We start from the raw sequence: 18,158 nt of genomic DNA on the forward strand, positions 1-18,158 counted from the left end.
ATATTTGGTGCAACTACATTGAAAAAAAATCAAATAGCCCAAAACTGAAGCACAACTAAAAGATCTTGCCAAGTAAATAATTTTGACTGATCAAGACAGAAAGATTTTTTCAAAATCAACATCTACCACCACAAAACCTCTCAATGAATAAGACTGACAATAAATAATAACTTAAATCATTAGGTATAATCCAGATAACTGAAAGAAAATTGAACCTCATGAAGAATAAGGTAGTGAAATTCCTCTTCAGAGGAAAATCATTTTACTGCAGGATAAATATAGTAAATACATAAATTCATAACATACCCTTCTAAGAATATACTTGGCATACAACAAAGGTCACTAAGCTACACTAAAGTAACTACAGCTAAGTGCAAGACATGAGAACAATCTGACTGATCAGCAGTGTTTGCTGACCTCCTTCAGTGACTTCCAAAAAATAAATAGACGTAGATAAGGCTGTGTAAGGGCTTGGGCACATCCAGATTAAAAGAGTGAAATCACTCAAGTAAACGCAGAACAACCTCAGTGGCGCCAGAACTCCCCCAGCACGTTCCAAGAGTACCAACACAACCTCCTGCACAGCACTGCCACAGAGCTGGGTGGGTGAAGAAATCTCTGCAGCAAGTTCATCACTTTAATAAATAAATAAAGAAATAGAAAATATTTCAGAGAAGATTCTAGCCACAATTTAACAGATATCAAGGAAAAGAGAATATACCTAATTGTTTTATATTGAGCTAAATTTCATTGTTGAAATTCTGGCTATTACTTTGCCTACTTTCCTCCTCAGGCCTTTGGACAAGGGCTGTTTGGTTTGCTCTTTTTATTTTTCCTTCCCTGCTATGTTGTACAGTCCTTTACAGTCAGAAACACTTTTCTCCCTTTTTTTCCAGTTTGGATGGGAAAGGATGCATGTAATGGCCTAACATCACCCACATATAATCAAATACTTATAAACACACTGCTGGTACTGCCAACTCATGGAAGATGAGAGCCTGCGCTTGATGCTGGTTTTCACCCACCTTTATTCAGAGGAGTACTGAGAGCCCTGCTACCATCTTGCTAACAGATCTTCAAAGATGTCTCAGAATTCCAGTTGCAAAGACAGACCACCCTGAATAGAAGTGTAAATAATCAAACTGCTTCTCCTCAGTTACTTCTCATGGATGGATCCTTTCTCACCTGAAAGAAATTAGACTGCAGAGAATACCCCAGCCAGATGTTCACTCTCAGGCCAACTTATGATTTGGAGCAGCTAACCACATGAACGTGCCTAACACATGGAAAGGAAAATGATTTTTCCACCATTAGTTTTCCACCACTTCTGATAATTCTGGTGATATTAACCCAATTCTTCATCTACCCTTCCTTCCCTGTTGCAATAAGTACCTTAGCAGGGTTTATGGACTAAGCAGCCCAGCACATTGACTCGGCCAGGCACATTTCCACAATAAGGAAGCAGTTAAATGGTCATGGCTTGGCTGCAGGAATGTTGGTTTAAGGCTATTAATAAGGCACGTGAGGTGAATGCCTTTCAGCCAAGCGCCCTCCACGTGTGCACACCTGTTTCAGCAGGAATTTAAAGAGAAATTCCCAAAAGAAACTGTTCACAGCACGCAGTCTCTAAGTCTCAAATGCATTTTGCAAATACTCCTGAGCTTCAGAGCTTTTTGTACTTACCATCAGAAGAGCACAATGACACATCAGCCATCAGGGAAAGCACACTACTTCCTAGCAGAACTTCTTTAATCCCTAAGAAATCATTATCTTCACCTTACTAGTACCTCTGTTCTTGTCATTTATCACTGAGTTCTTTACCAGAGAATCCAGGCTCTTTGTCATCCCCACCAAATCTTTTGCTGTTGAAACGCTTTCCCCGACTCTTGCCCACTATTCAAATGCTGCAATTCAGTTCTTCAACCACATTTCTATGCTGTTCCATATTTAACCTACTCAGCTTCACATTTACTTCTCAGCTGAACTCTATTCTCTCAGACTAGTGAGGCCAAAAGTTACCCTGATCCATTCCCTTTCTCATTTCCTCTTTATCTTTTTGAGGATGGGAAGAAGTTGCGCTCCAAGTGTTCTTTGCCTTCTGTTTTCTCTTGCCAGTGAAAGCATCTCAAGCAGAGCAAAGTTTTAATTGCTTATTGTATTGAGCCATACACACTGTCCAGCATTAAGGAAGAAAAGGCAGACTGGAACAAAGACAACACAAGAATGAAAAACAAACAATGTAACAAAAGAAGCAGAAGCTCCCCAAAGAAACAAAGTCTCCAAATATGAAAAGATGTATGAAAGAAGACCTACCATTAATCTCAAGATAGTCCCCTTCTGGGTCACAATTCCTCTGCTAACATTAACTGGCATTATTTCATTACACTTCCTAATAAGCCACTACTTTGATAACTGTGCTTTAATGCTAGGAAAAAAAACAGCAATTGAAAGCTCACATGACAGGCACCAAAGTCATCTGTTCACAGACAACCGTTAAGACTAATGGTCATTAGTTTAATGATTCTTTTTTGTTCTTCTAAGCGATGTGGACAGTAATGCTGAAGGACTGATAAGGTGGAGGGGAAAGGGCTTCTACCGAGGTGAGAAAAGATAAACACAGATTCGCTCCTGGGAGGAATGGAATAAATCCTCCAAATGAACTGGAATTGCTGAAATGTTAAAAGACAAAGCTGAACAAGTCAGACAAAATGAAGACAGAAATGGCTAATTCAGAACAGGATGCTTGCCTTAATCAGAATAGTTTAAGCACTTTGACTTTATCACTCATCTTCTGTGACCAGTAAGTAAATTTAACTAAGCAGTTTTAAAATGACCTGGAGGATTTGAGAGACATTCAATAAACACAAAAACAAAAAATAGAAAATACTGAATACCATCTGCAGCCCAAAGGAAGCACACTGAGTAGCATTTTGGAATCAAAAGAAAAGCATGAAGCCCCCCTAAACACACTGCATTTTATTATTTTATTTAAAATATTTTAAGTACTACATGCTTTCACTATAACTGATCTCACTAACAGTCTTAACCCTCTTAGTTTCTGTATTTTGAGTGTAACCGGTAGCAAGATCAAGTGAAAATAGGTATCACATTGAAAGATGGGGCACATGATTAAACTCTTAGTCATTCATCTTGTATTCTCATTTGAGCAGCTGATGTTGAGTGAATTGCTTCACTATGTGTGCATTACTCTGGGAACTTGGCTACCATAGCCACAATATGTGATTTGCCAATACATACCACCTGCATACTGAGGGGAACGGAAGACCTTCCTGTGGAGGAATATCTTCCCATCCTGTGTGGGTGTGCAGGAGCAGATGTGTACATACAATGGATAGCTCCCAAGACACATGAATTGAGACATGTCATAAGTCAAAACATTGTTTTCCAATAATGATTATCTTTCTACAGGAAATTTAACAGAATAATTTTGCTCCTTCAGAATACCACACTGAAGCTCATGATGGCATAACAGATGGCTAGCAAGATAAACGTTCTTTTCTAACAGTTTGAAGAACCTAACTGCAGGATTGGTCGCTTTTCCGAGCGCGCCTAGTAACCAGCATCTCAAAAATTAGAGGCAACTGAACATTAAGTGAAGGCTCTAGTCAAGCTGCTGAAAAGCTCTGCTACCACAACCAATACAGGAATAGTTCTGGAGGGATTGACCTGCTGGTACAATTAAGTCTCCGTTAATGGATCTGTCTTGCACACAAAATGAGAAATTAGTTCTGGCATACACAACTTGTAGGCTAGTGTTTCAGCAATTCAGTTGTAAACATTACTATCTTTCTCAGAAGTAGGAGCTCATGCGTAAACAGCTTTTCAAAAGCAGATTTATTGAATTTACCAGAGTACACATAATCTTGGTTTGTCCACTTGACCTTGTCTTCTGAAAGGCTGCCATGCCTCTTATAGGACAAGAGATACTCGGCTCACTGTTTTCAAAAGCAGCAAGAGCAAATGCAGAGTCCTAAATACACGCCCAGTTTCTATAACCGACAGTACAAACCCACATATTCTTACACATCCAGCAGCTTCTATTTTACTGCTACCATTTGCACATAAGGTTAAACTGAATTCTTGACAGCATAGTTTAATTTAGAAGATTTACAGAAGGGCACTATTCCTACAAAATATTTTTCAACTATTCCTGAGCAGTTTTGGATGGATCTGTGGCAATAACCTCCTCTGAATTCTCTTATCCACAGTCAGCTCTTAGTTTGCCAGTACAAGCTAATGTGAGCTAGGAGGCCAGCCCTAACAGTTCAATATCTAAAGCTTTAGCATGGTTCCAGATTCTCATATGTTTGTCTTTAGCATTCTAAAACTTTTAAAAATACAGACAGAATCCAAGAACAATGGCCTGTGTGAAGACAAGAAAATAAATTCTTCTGCCTTTATATTTAATTGCAGAGGATTCCTTTTGCCCTGTGTATCTAATACTACTACTCAGGGCAAAGACATCATTACACTAAAAACTACTGAAGCGAGGATCTATATGACTTAGTGAACTTGCAAACAATGGCATGGAATACTGTGCTCAAGAGTCAGCTGGTGTGTTCTTATTCTGCCTATTTATACAACTCTTCACATTCTCCACTGCTTTACAAATTGGAGACAGTGAGATAGTTCACTCACAGTTTCACTATGCTAAAGTTAACTGTGGCAGTAATTCAGTTGTTTTCATTTGCAGCCTTTAAAAGGCCTGGTTTCCTCTGCATTCTGTACAGAGTAAAATGTTATTATATAAAACTTAAACAGCATCCATTTCAAATAATGAGACCTGAACATAAATCTTAACCTGTGTATTTCTCTCTAACTTTGGCTGTGCTTGGAATTATCAGTCCTGAACATCTCTATTTCAGAGCCCAGTTATTTTTGCCAAGATATTCTTTTATCCTGATTATAGTGAATAAAGCCAGTGTGCTGGCCTGACTCAGGCTATAATTATTCTGTGCCTTTATGCAAGCTTTTTATAGTTCCTAGTAGAAACGCTGAAGGGAATCCTACACATCCACAAGAGGTCTGAAATTTGTTGCTGTCTTGTAGAAAACAGCAGGAAAATGATTGAATAGTCATCCTTCCCTATGCTTTTCCTCTCTTAGGAATGAATACTTTCCTCTCTTAGGATGCATGCAGCTACTTCCTTCACATTATATGCCACACTACCTTTATGAAAGAACAAGGGACTGACTGCAAATTGCTCTATTAAAAATAGAACCAGCTTCTTTAAAAAACAACCACCACCAATTCTCTACCTAAAGTAAGTCCTCCAAGATGACACTACATACGTGCCATTCATTACAGCCAACCAGAAACAAGGAATCATTCTGATTTGTCTTAAAGCTGTAAGAATCCAAAACCAATCACTAGCATTTCAGATTAATCATACATCTCACGTGGACAAGGAAAATACAAGTCTGCACTGCTCCTATTTTTGCACCTTCAGCAATGAGACAAAACCTGATAGTTATTATAAAGCAGCGTGTCCCATTCTGCTGTTTCCTGGGAGGCAGGGAACTAGCAGAGAAGGGAGAGCCTTTCTCCCAGCTCTTCACCAGGTATAAATACCACATTAAAAGACTCCACTAATATAACAGGAAGCCTTGCGCTTAAGTCTGCTGTGAGTGGACAAATAGAAAAACAGGGTACCCCACTTAAATAAATATTCATCTAGCACTACTGCTAATATTTTTTCTCCCTTCACATATATGAAGAATAGCCAAACTTGTACTATTTTCAGAATAATAGTCAAGGAACAAAGGAAGTTATGTACAGCACTTCTTAAGCATAGGAAAATTACAGAAACTGCAATCAACTTTGGTTGAGAAGTGTTTTTAAGACATTAATAGAATAAACCTTTCTCTGTAAATCTCTTCTTATAATTTCCTTTAGTAAAAGATAACAACATATTGGATTTAAGTCCATATATAACGTATCAAATGCTCTTTTTTTAAACAGAGGATCTATTCATGGCAGCTTGTATTTGCAACATATGCAGCAAATTATATTATTAAACACTTAATCCTAATAAAGTTTAAATTTCACCTCTCACAATAAAGCTTACACAAATCTTGCTATACTTGAAATAGGATTCCAGGAATAAACATTGGAAGTTGTAGGTAGCTAAAGTGACAGGAGTGATTGAACATTCAAGATGTTAAGTTAGATGTTTAGATTTAAGTGTTCTCATGAAACATTAAGAATTATTAATAAATAAATAAAGGGGGTGGGGGGGAGCCCAATTAGCCAAGACTTGAGGTTTTCAGTTTATACAATAAAGAAAAATAATGGATGGTCTGGAGTCCTGTGAGCCAGTTTACACATCTCTGAGAAGCCTGAGCCTGTACATTCCTCTGTATAGAGGCCCACAAATACACTGGTCACCCCAAGAGCCTTTCACTGCCTCAGCACCTCCCACAAGAGCTGAGCACAGCACCAGCCCCAGGCTGATCAGAATGAAATGTCCACTGCAACAGAGATGCTCAGATAGTTACAACTCATGTCCACTTGCTACGGCAGCTTTGAAATAGAGGAATGGATGTAAATGAGCATTGTAAAAGCTGGAGAAGACACAAATCTCAGTCCAAATCCTTCCACAAAGAGTATTCAGAGTTTCTCAAAGGTTTCTGAGAGTAAGACCCATTAAAATCACACATCTGCACAAACCTAGATTTCATATCAACTCTAGCACTCCTCATGTAAGATTCCAGAGCGTCTGACTTCTCTGAAGTTAATTATGCAGTTCTGAATAGGATTTTCTTCCATCTAAGCTAATTTGAACAGCCAGTTCCAACACACAAAGCAGATCAAGCAAGTGGCCCTCCATTTTATGAGGCCAATTGTGCCACTGCAAGCCCCATTTCAGAGCAAGTATTCAGCCTAGCAAGCTGCATCATCCTTAAACACAAAGCATCATTCCTTAGCCATGCTCCCAATTAGCCATGTGAGAACATCTGGTTGCATCCATTTTCTCAACTAAAAATAACATCAGTGTAAATCACAGTCTATTGTGTTATACATCAATCCTCTTACTTGCAGAGAAGAATCTATCAGGAACCTGCAGTTCTGCTGCAGACAAAAACTTAAACCAAATCTCATTTTGCCAGAGAACATTATAAAAACTTCATTAGTGCTTTTACTTTCGCTATGCCAGCACACACTTCCACAATAAACAATAATGCATTTATCATTTGACAGGTACTACCTATAGTTCACTTCTGATTTACTGTAAAGATGCAGGTGCAATTCCTCATAATAATAAAAATGTTTAACTCTCAAGTCTTTTGATCTTGGATGCTGAAAACATCACCTAGACTTTTATACCTTCACACAAAGAGAGATTAATGGAACAAGGCCTACCCCATATCACATGGGAAATCATGATTATAGGACTTAGATGCTTCCGTAGCACAGAACGGTTCCACAAAATCTGTAATGGTCTGACCTCAAACGTGGAAGAATTTGCAGGTGCAAGGATGTTGTACCAGGAAACTCTCCTCTGAGGAGGGCTGGATAGACTTGATGACATGAGAAGTTTGGGTTGCCAATATTCTACAGAGTAAATAATCTTGAAACTCCAGGCAAATAAGTTGAGTTCTGAAGATGAAAGAGACAGGCCAGGCTATTACTGAAAGACAATCAAATTGAATGTTGTATGTAGGCGATCACTGTCAAGAAGAAGGGCCAGTGCCATTTATTTGTTGCTGCCAGCCTCTCTTCTCTTCTTAGCTCCCTTCCTTCACAGATACACACGGAGTTAAGAAGGCACAGTAGTGAAAAACCCACAAAGAATTAGTTTTGTGCAATCAAATATGCTTTCCTCACATTTATGCAGTTACTTTTAAGAGCTCTTCACAGTTCGTTTATTCTCATAGTAAGGTTCTCTTCAACCAAGGCAATGCTGAGTGGTAACAGCAGATCCTAAATGTTAGCTTCAACTATTCCAATCCAGACACACACACTAACTAGTAATGCTTGTATAATTCACTCATGAATCTTACTTCACGAGTTAAATTTTATTCATAGCTGAAGTCTACTTCCAAAATAAGACCGGGTTATTATGGAGACAAAATCATATAAAAATTGAAAACTCCCTTTGAAACACGTGCTTTCCAGTAAAAGCAGCTAGCAAAATGCAAAACATGGTCAACATTCCAACACCATGATGTCAATTTTCATATGCACAGGCAAAATGCCACATGCAGAAATCAACTCTCTATCATATCTTCCTTATTTATGATGTGCTTGTGTTTCCCTTTGCGTTCATTAGCAGAACTGCACCATGCAGTGGAAAGTGCCACCACTTAACAGCTTCAAAGGAATCTTCCAAATATTAGAAGTCTGGCGAAAATACCACATTGGTTTTGAAAAAGTGGATTCCCACACTCTGATTAATTCTTCTTGAAAAAATAGCCTTTGCTCTAAGGAATAGTTGTGATGTTTCCTTTTGCAGTAGTTCAGAGAAATTCCTGCCAACAGGGATGGTCTGGAACCCCTGATAAAATGCTCTTCTATGATAACACACTAAAAACCTGACACACACACACCTCCTCAAACTGTGCAAGGCTTATAAGCAAGAAGAAAATCATCTTTTTAATTTTTTTTATTATTATTTTTTTTTTCCCAAAGGGACAAATGAAGCCAAATTGCAAGAAAAGTAACAGCTGCAGACACAGCTTTAAATGCCATCTGTCCTTCGCAGACACATGAAGAGACAAAATGATTCACACCACGCCACAGGAAGCATGATACCAACTCATGAGCACTAATGAAATACAGCCCCATTTTTCTTCTTATGGGCAGGTCTTACTCAGGAAAAGCTCCCACTGATGTCTCAGGCAAAGTGCCTACAGCCTTCACCGGCACTGTTACTCAAATGCAGAATGTCACACTGTTCAACTAGAAAGCCTTGTACAAATTTTACAAAATAAGGTCTCAGTTGTGGCACAGTAACCTAATGAAGTCCACAGGGCTCCCCAGGCTGGATTTCATTCCAGGACTGAGGTTTTAGGCAAGTCCTCATACTACACCACTGAATAAATCAATGTGAATTTTTGGCAGAGAAGGAATGATGGGACACTCCTATAGTAAAGGAGAAGATGACAAGGTCCTTCCTACAGTGTCCTCATGGGAGGCTTAATGTTTGAAATTATAAAGAAGTCGACAATTCCTGCATTTTTCCCCCATTTCTAAATAGTAGTTTCTATGTGATGTGATAAATAGCCCACAGAGGTCTAAACTCAGAAAGAAAAACAAGCAATTATAAACAAATACATCACTGGTGTTTGCTAAGGACATAATTCAAGGAAGTTCAAAAGATCACAACAAGGCCCATATGTTCTGTTATCTCAGCTAAGGCCCTTCTCAAGATGGTTATCTACAGGAAGAAGTTTACTCCAAGAAAAGCTTAGCATTCCCAGTACATCTTCCTTGTTGTTGCAAAAACCATGGAAGCTCTTTTTTTTTTTATATATATATATATGTATGTATATACACACACACACTTATATAAAAGAATTCATCTTATATATAAAAATTAAAAGTATACAGAAATTTCCCCTTTCAAGGTAGGGCTGCCACCTATGACTAGGTAAAGATTTAAAAGGTTGCAAGTACAGAACAGGTGATGCTAACAGGATATCTGAAAAGCCCATGAGACTTGCAACATTAAGTAAAATGTAGTTGCCTACTGATCTAATTGCTTACTAATTTTCAAATCTATTCCCACTGGATAAGTAATGGCATTTTAAGCCTAGCTCCTGGCATTAAAAATACATTCATAGTTTCCTCTTAGCAGAAGATAAACAGCTGCATGGTAAAAAGCCATACATTAAGATGGCATTCTGTAGGTTGTTGCATGGTTTTAACCAGCCTATTGTGTTCCAAGCTTAACAGAAAGGGGTAGGAAGGGGAAATGAGAAATACATTTGGGCGCACAATTTCACAGTGGGGTGAAGGCAAGTGCTCACTCATTCAGAGAAAACACCAGAATATTTGTGTCTTATGGAAGGACTTATCACATAGTGAAAGAAGAATTTGAGCCAAGCGTTATTTAGTAAACTAAGAAGACATTGCTCTATTTATCTCCAACAAGAAAATGATAGTTTGTTCAAAAACAAGAAACTATTCCAACCATCAATTAAGATGATGTAAATTTAAGTTCTGGAATTTTTAAAAGACAATTTCACAGATGTACCAGAAACAATAAAATTTTGTAACAAAAAATAGAAAAAAAATCATCAAAAAAGTAAAAAGAATTATACCAGGCAGATTCAGTAGAAGCTCAGAATGTAGCTACCATTTTCTTTCTGTCAAGGCTATATGCCTCTGGATATACCTGAAGTTCGGAGAATGTATTTCTTTAGTTTCTCAATGATGAGTCAAAAGTGACAACAGTAGTACATTCTAGCTTCCAATTCAGTGACCCTCAAGTATAAATCCAATGAACACTGAGAAGGCATAAGAAGAGCTGAACTGGTTTGGACTAAGGACACATACAAGACCATCAGCACCCAACAGTCACTGTAAGTAGATACCCAGAGAAAGGCACATACAGAGCAAGCACACGCTATACTTTGCTAGAGTACTCTCCTGGACTTGTGTACCTCTCTTTTCAGCCTGACACGGTTTGTCTATTTTGTAATACTGAGTGGCTCCTCCATGTGCTTGTCTTGTCTTCCTCTGAGTTCCTGCATCCTTCTACTCAAAAAGCCATAGCAAAGAGCATTACAATAGAGGACAGTCTCTCTCTTGTTTGGAATGCAGTTCCCAGTAATTTCCACTGATGGCACCCAGTTATTACACTGAAAGAAACAAGTTAACAGCTGATCCCTGTCTAGATTTTCAACCTCATTCAGAAAAGGATGAGAAATGTATACTGCGCTTAAGTGTGGGCACACCAAGAATTAACACAGCAAGAACATAACACTCCCTGCTTTGCATCTTTCCTCCATAGCATTTCCTAATGTTGAATTTATATTTTTGACTACTGACAAGCTGTGACAGCTAGCAGTTCCATGAAGAGACATATCCGGGAATCACTGTCCTAGAGGAAAAGTAATGGTCCAATGGTTCTTCACAGAAAGCACCTTACATTCATACAAATAGAACCATATAAACAGGCACATAAGGACAGAGTCCATTCCAACAGCCTTATCAGTTAATGGTGTTAGTCAAACCCCTACATAGCGCAGCACATCTCCTCAGCGATGGATGTATTCCCTCTTCAGCTTTCTAACAAAAGTGTTGATGAGATCAGATGAAGAAAAATAAATCAGTGATCTGCTGGATGTACTGGCAGTTTCCAAACAGAACATCATTTAGTAAGCAGGCAATACTCAAGACACTACTACAATATTGTTTTTTTTCCAGCCAACATTCATGTTAGTCAACCAGGGAGCAGTTTAAAACTATTTGGAGACTCAAGAAAACAAAACACCAAATGAATAATGAGACTTTGAAAACGTCTAATGAAAGGAGACTCTCAAGAGAGGAAGCCAAATAATATCTTAGCATATTTTATTTGTTATGTATCCACAGAGAGCAGTGAGATTGTTTGGCCTTTTGCTTCCACACCACTGGCTACATCAACAAGAGGCTGCAGTAGCTGGGACAAAAGGACAACTCCCATTGGAACAGATGTATCTGAATGCATCAGATACTTGCATTACCCTTTCTTATTTCTCCATGCCATTTGATAGCTTGGTGCAGCCACACATATGAGCAAGAACATGGTGACAACAATCAGCTCGTTTCTCTTTCAATCAGTCAGCTGGGAATACAGCTGGGTTCTGCAGCCTTCTGAAGGGTGCAGAGCAACCAACAGAGCCTGCAAGAAAGCAGCCACCTTCTCCTGGCATTCTGTGGCAGTGCAAGCATGCCCATGTCACCTTCATTCTCAGATACTGAAAGGCAGTAGATCAGGCAGCTAAAGCTCTATTCTCTACGTCCTCACGTTCAGAGAGAATCTCCGCATTTCTTCTGTGTAAATACATTATAAACATTACTCTGTTCTGTTTGCATGCACTGACAAGAGACCGTAGCCTATAAGTTTTAAGCAGCTTAGATTTCTGGAAAGATGATAGAAAAAGCATTACATAAATACAGAAACTCATGTTTCCACGTGTAAACAAATGCTTTACTTATTTAATGCTATGAAACAGCATCATTAACCAGTTGGGACCTCCCACCATGACACAAATGACAACAGTTAGCATACAGCCACAATCTAGTAATTGCAGTCATAAATGCATTTTTAATATCGTTTTGCAATTTATTTGAGCTGACTGCATTCACTGTGTTTCTAGTGGATCCAGAAGCATGACAAACTGACAATTCTTGGAAACCGCATTTCTCAAAACAGACTGAGAATGCTGTTTGCATTCCTTCTCCATAATGATGTTAAATCTAATAAACACAAAATTAGAAACAGAAATAACATTGTTCCTAAACAATTTATGTAATATGCTGTCTGGAAGGAATGTATTAAGCCAGAAATTCAGGAACTACACTCCATTTATCAACACTTGATGCTTCTACTTATATCTCTCGAATTTTAATCAAGTGTCTATACATCCAGGTACTAAAACTCAAACACACCAGAATCCTATTCTCTCAAAAGAGTTTTGAGGGTGAAAGCTTTGGTTTAATGGTTGAAATATGAAGACAGATGGTTAGCCAGGCTTTTGGAAGCACCTAAGGCGCCTAAGTGCCTGGTTCTGATCATACTAATGGAAATTTAGCCTGTCACTCGTTTTGAAAATCCTGTTAAGCACCTACCAATGCAGCTAAGCACTTAACAATATTTGTCTTTAACTTACAAAGGCTCAAAGCTTACTGAAAGTCATCAAAATAAAGGCTCCACATCACACAGAGCCTTCTGAAACAACTGCCCTATTTGCAACAAATTTAGCACCCTTGTGTAGTTGACAGTCATTAAAAAGTTTGCAGAACCAGCTTGCTCCTAGAAGATGGAGTGAGGCAGTTTTGAAAACATAACCCTTAAATACAAGAGCACTTAACAGCCCACAAGCCTTCGTTTTAATATCAAGAAAAGTTCCCCTTCTTAAAGGAAGGAAAGCTCTTTACAAACCTGCTTTCAAAACCTAAAGGAATTATTTATCAGTGACAAACTAAGTACAGAGGATATTTCAGAACTGCAATGCAACAGTTCCCATGTGGGCCTTATTCATGAGAGCAAACCTTCCTCTTCTAAGATACGCATACAGATTTAACAATTTCTTCAAGAGACCCACAAATGAGAGATAAACAGCACTCCTGATGTACCATCACAGAAGTTGGGAAAGCACATGCTTGGTTCCAGAAGCAATTAAAAATGACTCCAATTTTAAAGTTTTCTTCTGAAGCCAAACTGATAAAAGGGGTCCAATATCGGTACAATCCACCACAGACATTTTTGGTGCTGTAAAGGCAGGAACAGAAATTTGGGGTACTGAAAGATTGCTCCATCAAGTACAGTTTATGCCCGAGTTTGGTAAGGAATATAAAGGATCCGGATGCACCAAGCAGACCTGAATGAGTAATTATCAATGACTAAGTTTTCAAGTATCTGCTAAAACCAGAGATCATCCTAGAGCTATTCCTTCACTTCTTAACTACTTTTCCAAGGAAAATTCTAAGTTGCAGGCAGATGTAAAACATTGTTCTTACTCCAAAACTTCCCTAAAAGTATTCAGCTTTTGGAACTGGAGCTGTACATGGAACCGACTTGAGGATCTCAATGCAAATGTTACGGTAATTTCTGATGAGGTTATCACCAGTAAGCAATGATACACGTGTCTGAAGATGAGGATACAGGATTCTATCTCTGCACACAGAAACTAAACCGCCTTTGTCTTACAAGAATGAATGAATTCAGGCTGTTCCTCAGATGAATAACCAAAGCATGATTTTCTCAAGTTGTATCACTGTAAGCATCATTCACATTCACTATGATAAAAAATAGTTACTAAAAATGAAAATAATGAAATAAAAATTACTTTTTCACTGACATCATCTGGAATTTTTTGTCATCTCCCATAGTTGCTAAAGCTTTTAATGAGAGAATATTCTTAAAAGTTAGAAGTCAAACATATTTTGTGACTCAAGTCACAAGGCAGAATCATCAGAATTGTTTGCCAGCAGAACCCTCCTGGATTGTAAGCAGGGGGTAACTGCAGTTCAGATTCTATGACCACTGGTTGAGCAATTGTTATTAGTCACAAATTCTAAACGAGTTAAGGAAGTTTCTTGAGTTTTCTGAAAATGCTGTCACTGAGTTACACGCTTGTCAATCTAAATACTGCAAGCCAGAATACTGCAGAGTCTCAGAAGTGTTGTTTGTTTCCAGCAGAGCTATTTCAACCTTCAAACAAGGAATAATACCACAAAACTATTGAGGCTGATGGCAAAATTCTGAATGTGTGCAGAACTGCAATAAATAAACAAATGGAAAGAGGAAACTTCTTCAAATTTAGCCTTGGATTTCCAAATCACATTCTGATTTCATTTTATTAATTAAAGTTATTGGGGATTTAAAAATACTTTATATTGAGTGAAATGTAAACTAATCCGTTTCCTGATGCTGATGTGCAACACATTCAGTGATTGTAAAAAAAATACGACAAAGGTTTTCTGCAAAGGCAGCCTCTCAGTCCACTATGACACATAATGGACATCAGATTTTTGGCCACCAAAAAAATCAACCTTTAAGTCTTTTGCTACATTGGTAGTTTTCAGCAGATTGACTACAGTAGAAACATTTCAAACAAGATAATGTTTTCAGCAAGCATCCAAACCATCAAAGAGAGTCAGAGAAAAAAAATATAACACAAGTAAGGATTGCAGAAACAAAAATCATGAGAGCAACTAACATTTCATTGAATGTGACCTAAGAAACATAAAGTCCACATACAAAATCCTTGATGATACATATCTTGGCCATACCATCCCACCATCATTCCTTGCTGACATTAAGTTAATATCAACACGATATTAAGAATATCATACATACATTCTAGCATGCATTCCATAACGTAAAACAGCATCTAACTGAATGGTGTAATAAAACAGCACCATGAAGTTGAGAACAGAGTAAATACCAGGCAAAACACCCTGCCTATTCAATTACCAGAACTTGGGAGCAGTGAAACTGCTTCTGATAAGCTCTCTGCAATACCAGGCAAGGCAACATTAGGAATATCAATAAGCACATATAAAAAAAGGCAACTCACCCAACTGGTGATTAGGATCTCTAAATACAGAAGACTCCTCGGGAAACAGCATTCACCCAGAAGACACTCTCCCTTTGGAGGCTAACCCTTAAATGAGCCCAGGGAGGTGTGGACCCTGAATCTGGTCAGGTGGTGGATTGAATGCACCTGTGCTTCCTGGGCCAGCCAGCCCCCCACCCCCTTCACCAGGTGCTCAATCATTAGTTCAGGCCTATTAGTTCACCTACACAATGTGCAGCTGTATCTTCTCAAGAGATTACTTCACAGTTTTGGATTTAAATACTTCTACTTTGTTTATTCTCTACTATTGATAGCTCACCTGCTATCACATAAGAAAAGCAAGTAGCCTCTTACACCAGATTTTGTAGTAAGCACATGTTATTGATTAAAGCCCCAAGTAAGGATATAGTTTGCTAATGTTCACAGATACATATAATCTGTGCAACACAATAACTGCCTTGGAAGGATTCATCATTTAAGTTTATAGAAGAAGTGAATCATTCCATTCTGCTGGTACCACTGCCTTATTTTTTTTATGTTAAGACAGACTCACAGACATCATTTGCTCGGGTCACTGTTGGCTTTTGGCTAATACAGTTCCATTCATTTCACTTCTATTGGCGAGGCCAGGAAAAGGAAGCCTTGTGTCTGCAGAAGACCACAGCCGAGGCTAGCTTGCAAGCGATCTCTTCTCAAGTCACATTTATGCCACTGCTCTTGCTCTCAGGACAGATTTAACAAACTAGCAGCTCAGCAGTGCTCAACAGTAATCTGCTGGTTATCCTATGAAACCTGACTAATCTGCTGGTATAGCCACTTAATAAACCCTTGAAAAAAAGAGTTTGTCATGAACATGAGACACTACGTATCCATAGGTTCTGAGGTCAGATTGGAGCCCAACTAAACACTGTGCTATGCATGTTACCACATTACTGAGGAATCAGAACAGATCCTACAACCAAAGTTCACTTCCACTTCTTCTCAGTAATTGCTACCTCTTTTTCACAACTTCTCATGTTAAAGTTTTCTTTGCATTACATTCATACCACATTTCCACCACATTCTTTTTAAATGGTTATTATTTTACACCGTACCTGCCTCAAGCAGGATGAAATTAATCAATTGCACATAAGTGACATGACACGGATTTGTGACCTTGCCCAGCATCCAATTGTTTCTAATTGATTAGCTCCAGACATAAGCACTGTAATAGCCAAAAACAATACAAGTGGAAGCTATGGTACAATATTAGGGTAGAACAACTGTGTGTGGTCCATATAGCATGGCCCCAAGCAACCAATTAAAGAATTAATGGATACTGAATACAAAAAATGTTATGTTTAAATAATATGAAATACCTTTAATGTGACTAAAATTGAGATAAACCACCTAAAATGTAGGAGAAGGAGGGATTTCTGCAAGATTGAAGTTAAGTGCTAACGGCCCAAATATGCCAAATGCCTTTGAATAATTAAAAGGACCATCAAGACAAGAAATATTTGACCTGGATTGAAATATTCATAAAATTACTCACAATGGTCTATTGATTACTACAGTGTGTTTGGGTAGTTGTTTTATAAGGAGACAAGTGAAGCTATGCCAAACCATTTGTGGAGAGGAAGAAACTCTGCCTCTACTGGTTCCAGTACTGCAGTAAGAAAAATATGAAGGAAAAAAATATGAAAGAAACGTATAATAAAAGAAAAACTGGTCTCCTCAAAACCAAAAGGTCCAAACACAAAGCTGATATTTCTTTTCCCTGTATTTCTATTCTCATCTTACACAGAACTGTTAAGTGAACTTCACATACTACTTCATTTTATAGGGCTGGTTATTGCAATATCATTCAACTTCTTGCACACAAAAATACAAACAGAACAGGCACAGAAAATCAGTAAATTTTTCACACTTACATGATTGTACAGCGAGTGAAAAAAGAGAGACCCCTTTGTTGCCCTATCTGCCTGGACACACACTGCAGGCACTATTTAACTGTTCAGTTATGAAAGAACGCAATAGCCCTTCCCTTTATGACAAGTATTTTACTAAGATAAATCGGTTTACTTTCAAGGCTAGCTGTAATGCTCCTGTGGTCAACCATAGTGTGGTACAGGAGGTGCTCATCAACAAGTAACTGCCAAACAACTCATTGCATACACTGCACCAGTGCTGTGAGTAGCACAGCATGATCCCACTGTCTTATACTTCATAGCCTATCACACATGGATCATAGCTTACTGAGCTGGCCAGTGCTACCTCCTCATTTCATCACATTCCTTTTGAATTTCCTTTTGTCTGCTGTATCAGCCTTTGATTCAAAATTATTTGGGATGTATGTTTAAATAATGACCAGCACACTGTCTCCAGTTTGACCCCTCCATTTCTCAGCAGAGCAATAGCACAAACAGTACACAATGATAAAATAGCATCAATGATTTTCTATATAGCCAAGACTTAAGTTGTAAAATCTATCGCCATACTTTAAAAACGGATAGTATTTATTTCAAAAATATTTTCCAGTTCATTTAATTGCCATTTTCTAAGTATTTCTTGATCCTGGAGCACGTCAGATAGAATAATCCTTGAAACGTTCTGTAGTGTGGGAACTATCGCTATAGGGGATGACAGACTAACAACATCTCTGCCGCATGCCAGCACACCATATTTCTTGAAATACTCACTTCTTGGAACTGATTAGGCTCATATGTCAGGCAATAGATCAGTTGGCAGCTACAGCTTTCCTCCATGGTTCCTGTATTCATTGAACACTTGAAGGAAAGACCTTTTTGGACCTCCCTCCTCCCAAGATACTCACTGACTTCCAAGTGCTTTACATGTTTCTTCTACACAGGTATTTATATAACCCTTGTCACTTATAGTATCTTAACGTTTATCAGGTGCTAA

At 38.3% G+C, this 18,158-nt stretch overlaps 1 protein-coding gene across 5 annotated transcripts in view; it reads right to left on the reverse strand.

The window, feature by feature from the left end:
* The window catches only part of ADAMTSL3 (ADAMTS like 3), a 173,653-nt gene that overhangs the window by 153,121 nt on the left and 2,374 nt on the right, over nt 1-18,158 (reverse strand). The window lies entirely within an intron of this gene.

This window comes from Excalfactoria chinensis, chromosome 10 (genome assembly GCF_039878825.1).
Source record: "Excalfactoria chinensis isolate bCotChi1 chromosome 10, bCotChi1.hap2, whole genome shotgun sequence".
Classification (NCBI taxonomy): domain Eukaryota; kingdom Metazoa; phylum Chordata; class Aves; order Galliformes; family Phasianidae; genus Excalfactoria; species Excalfactoria chinensis.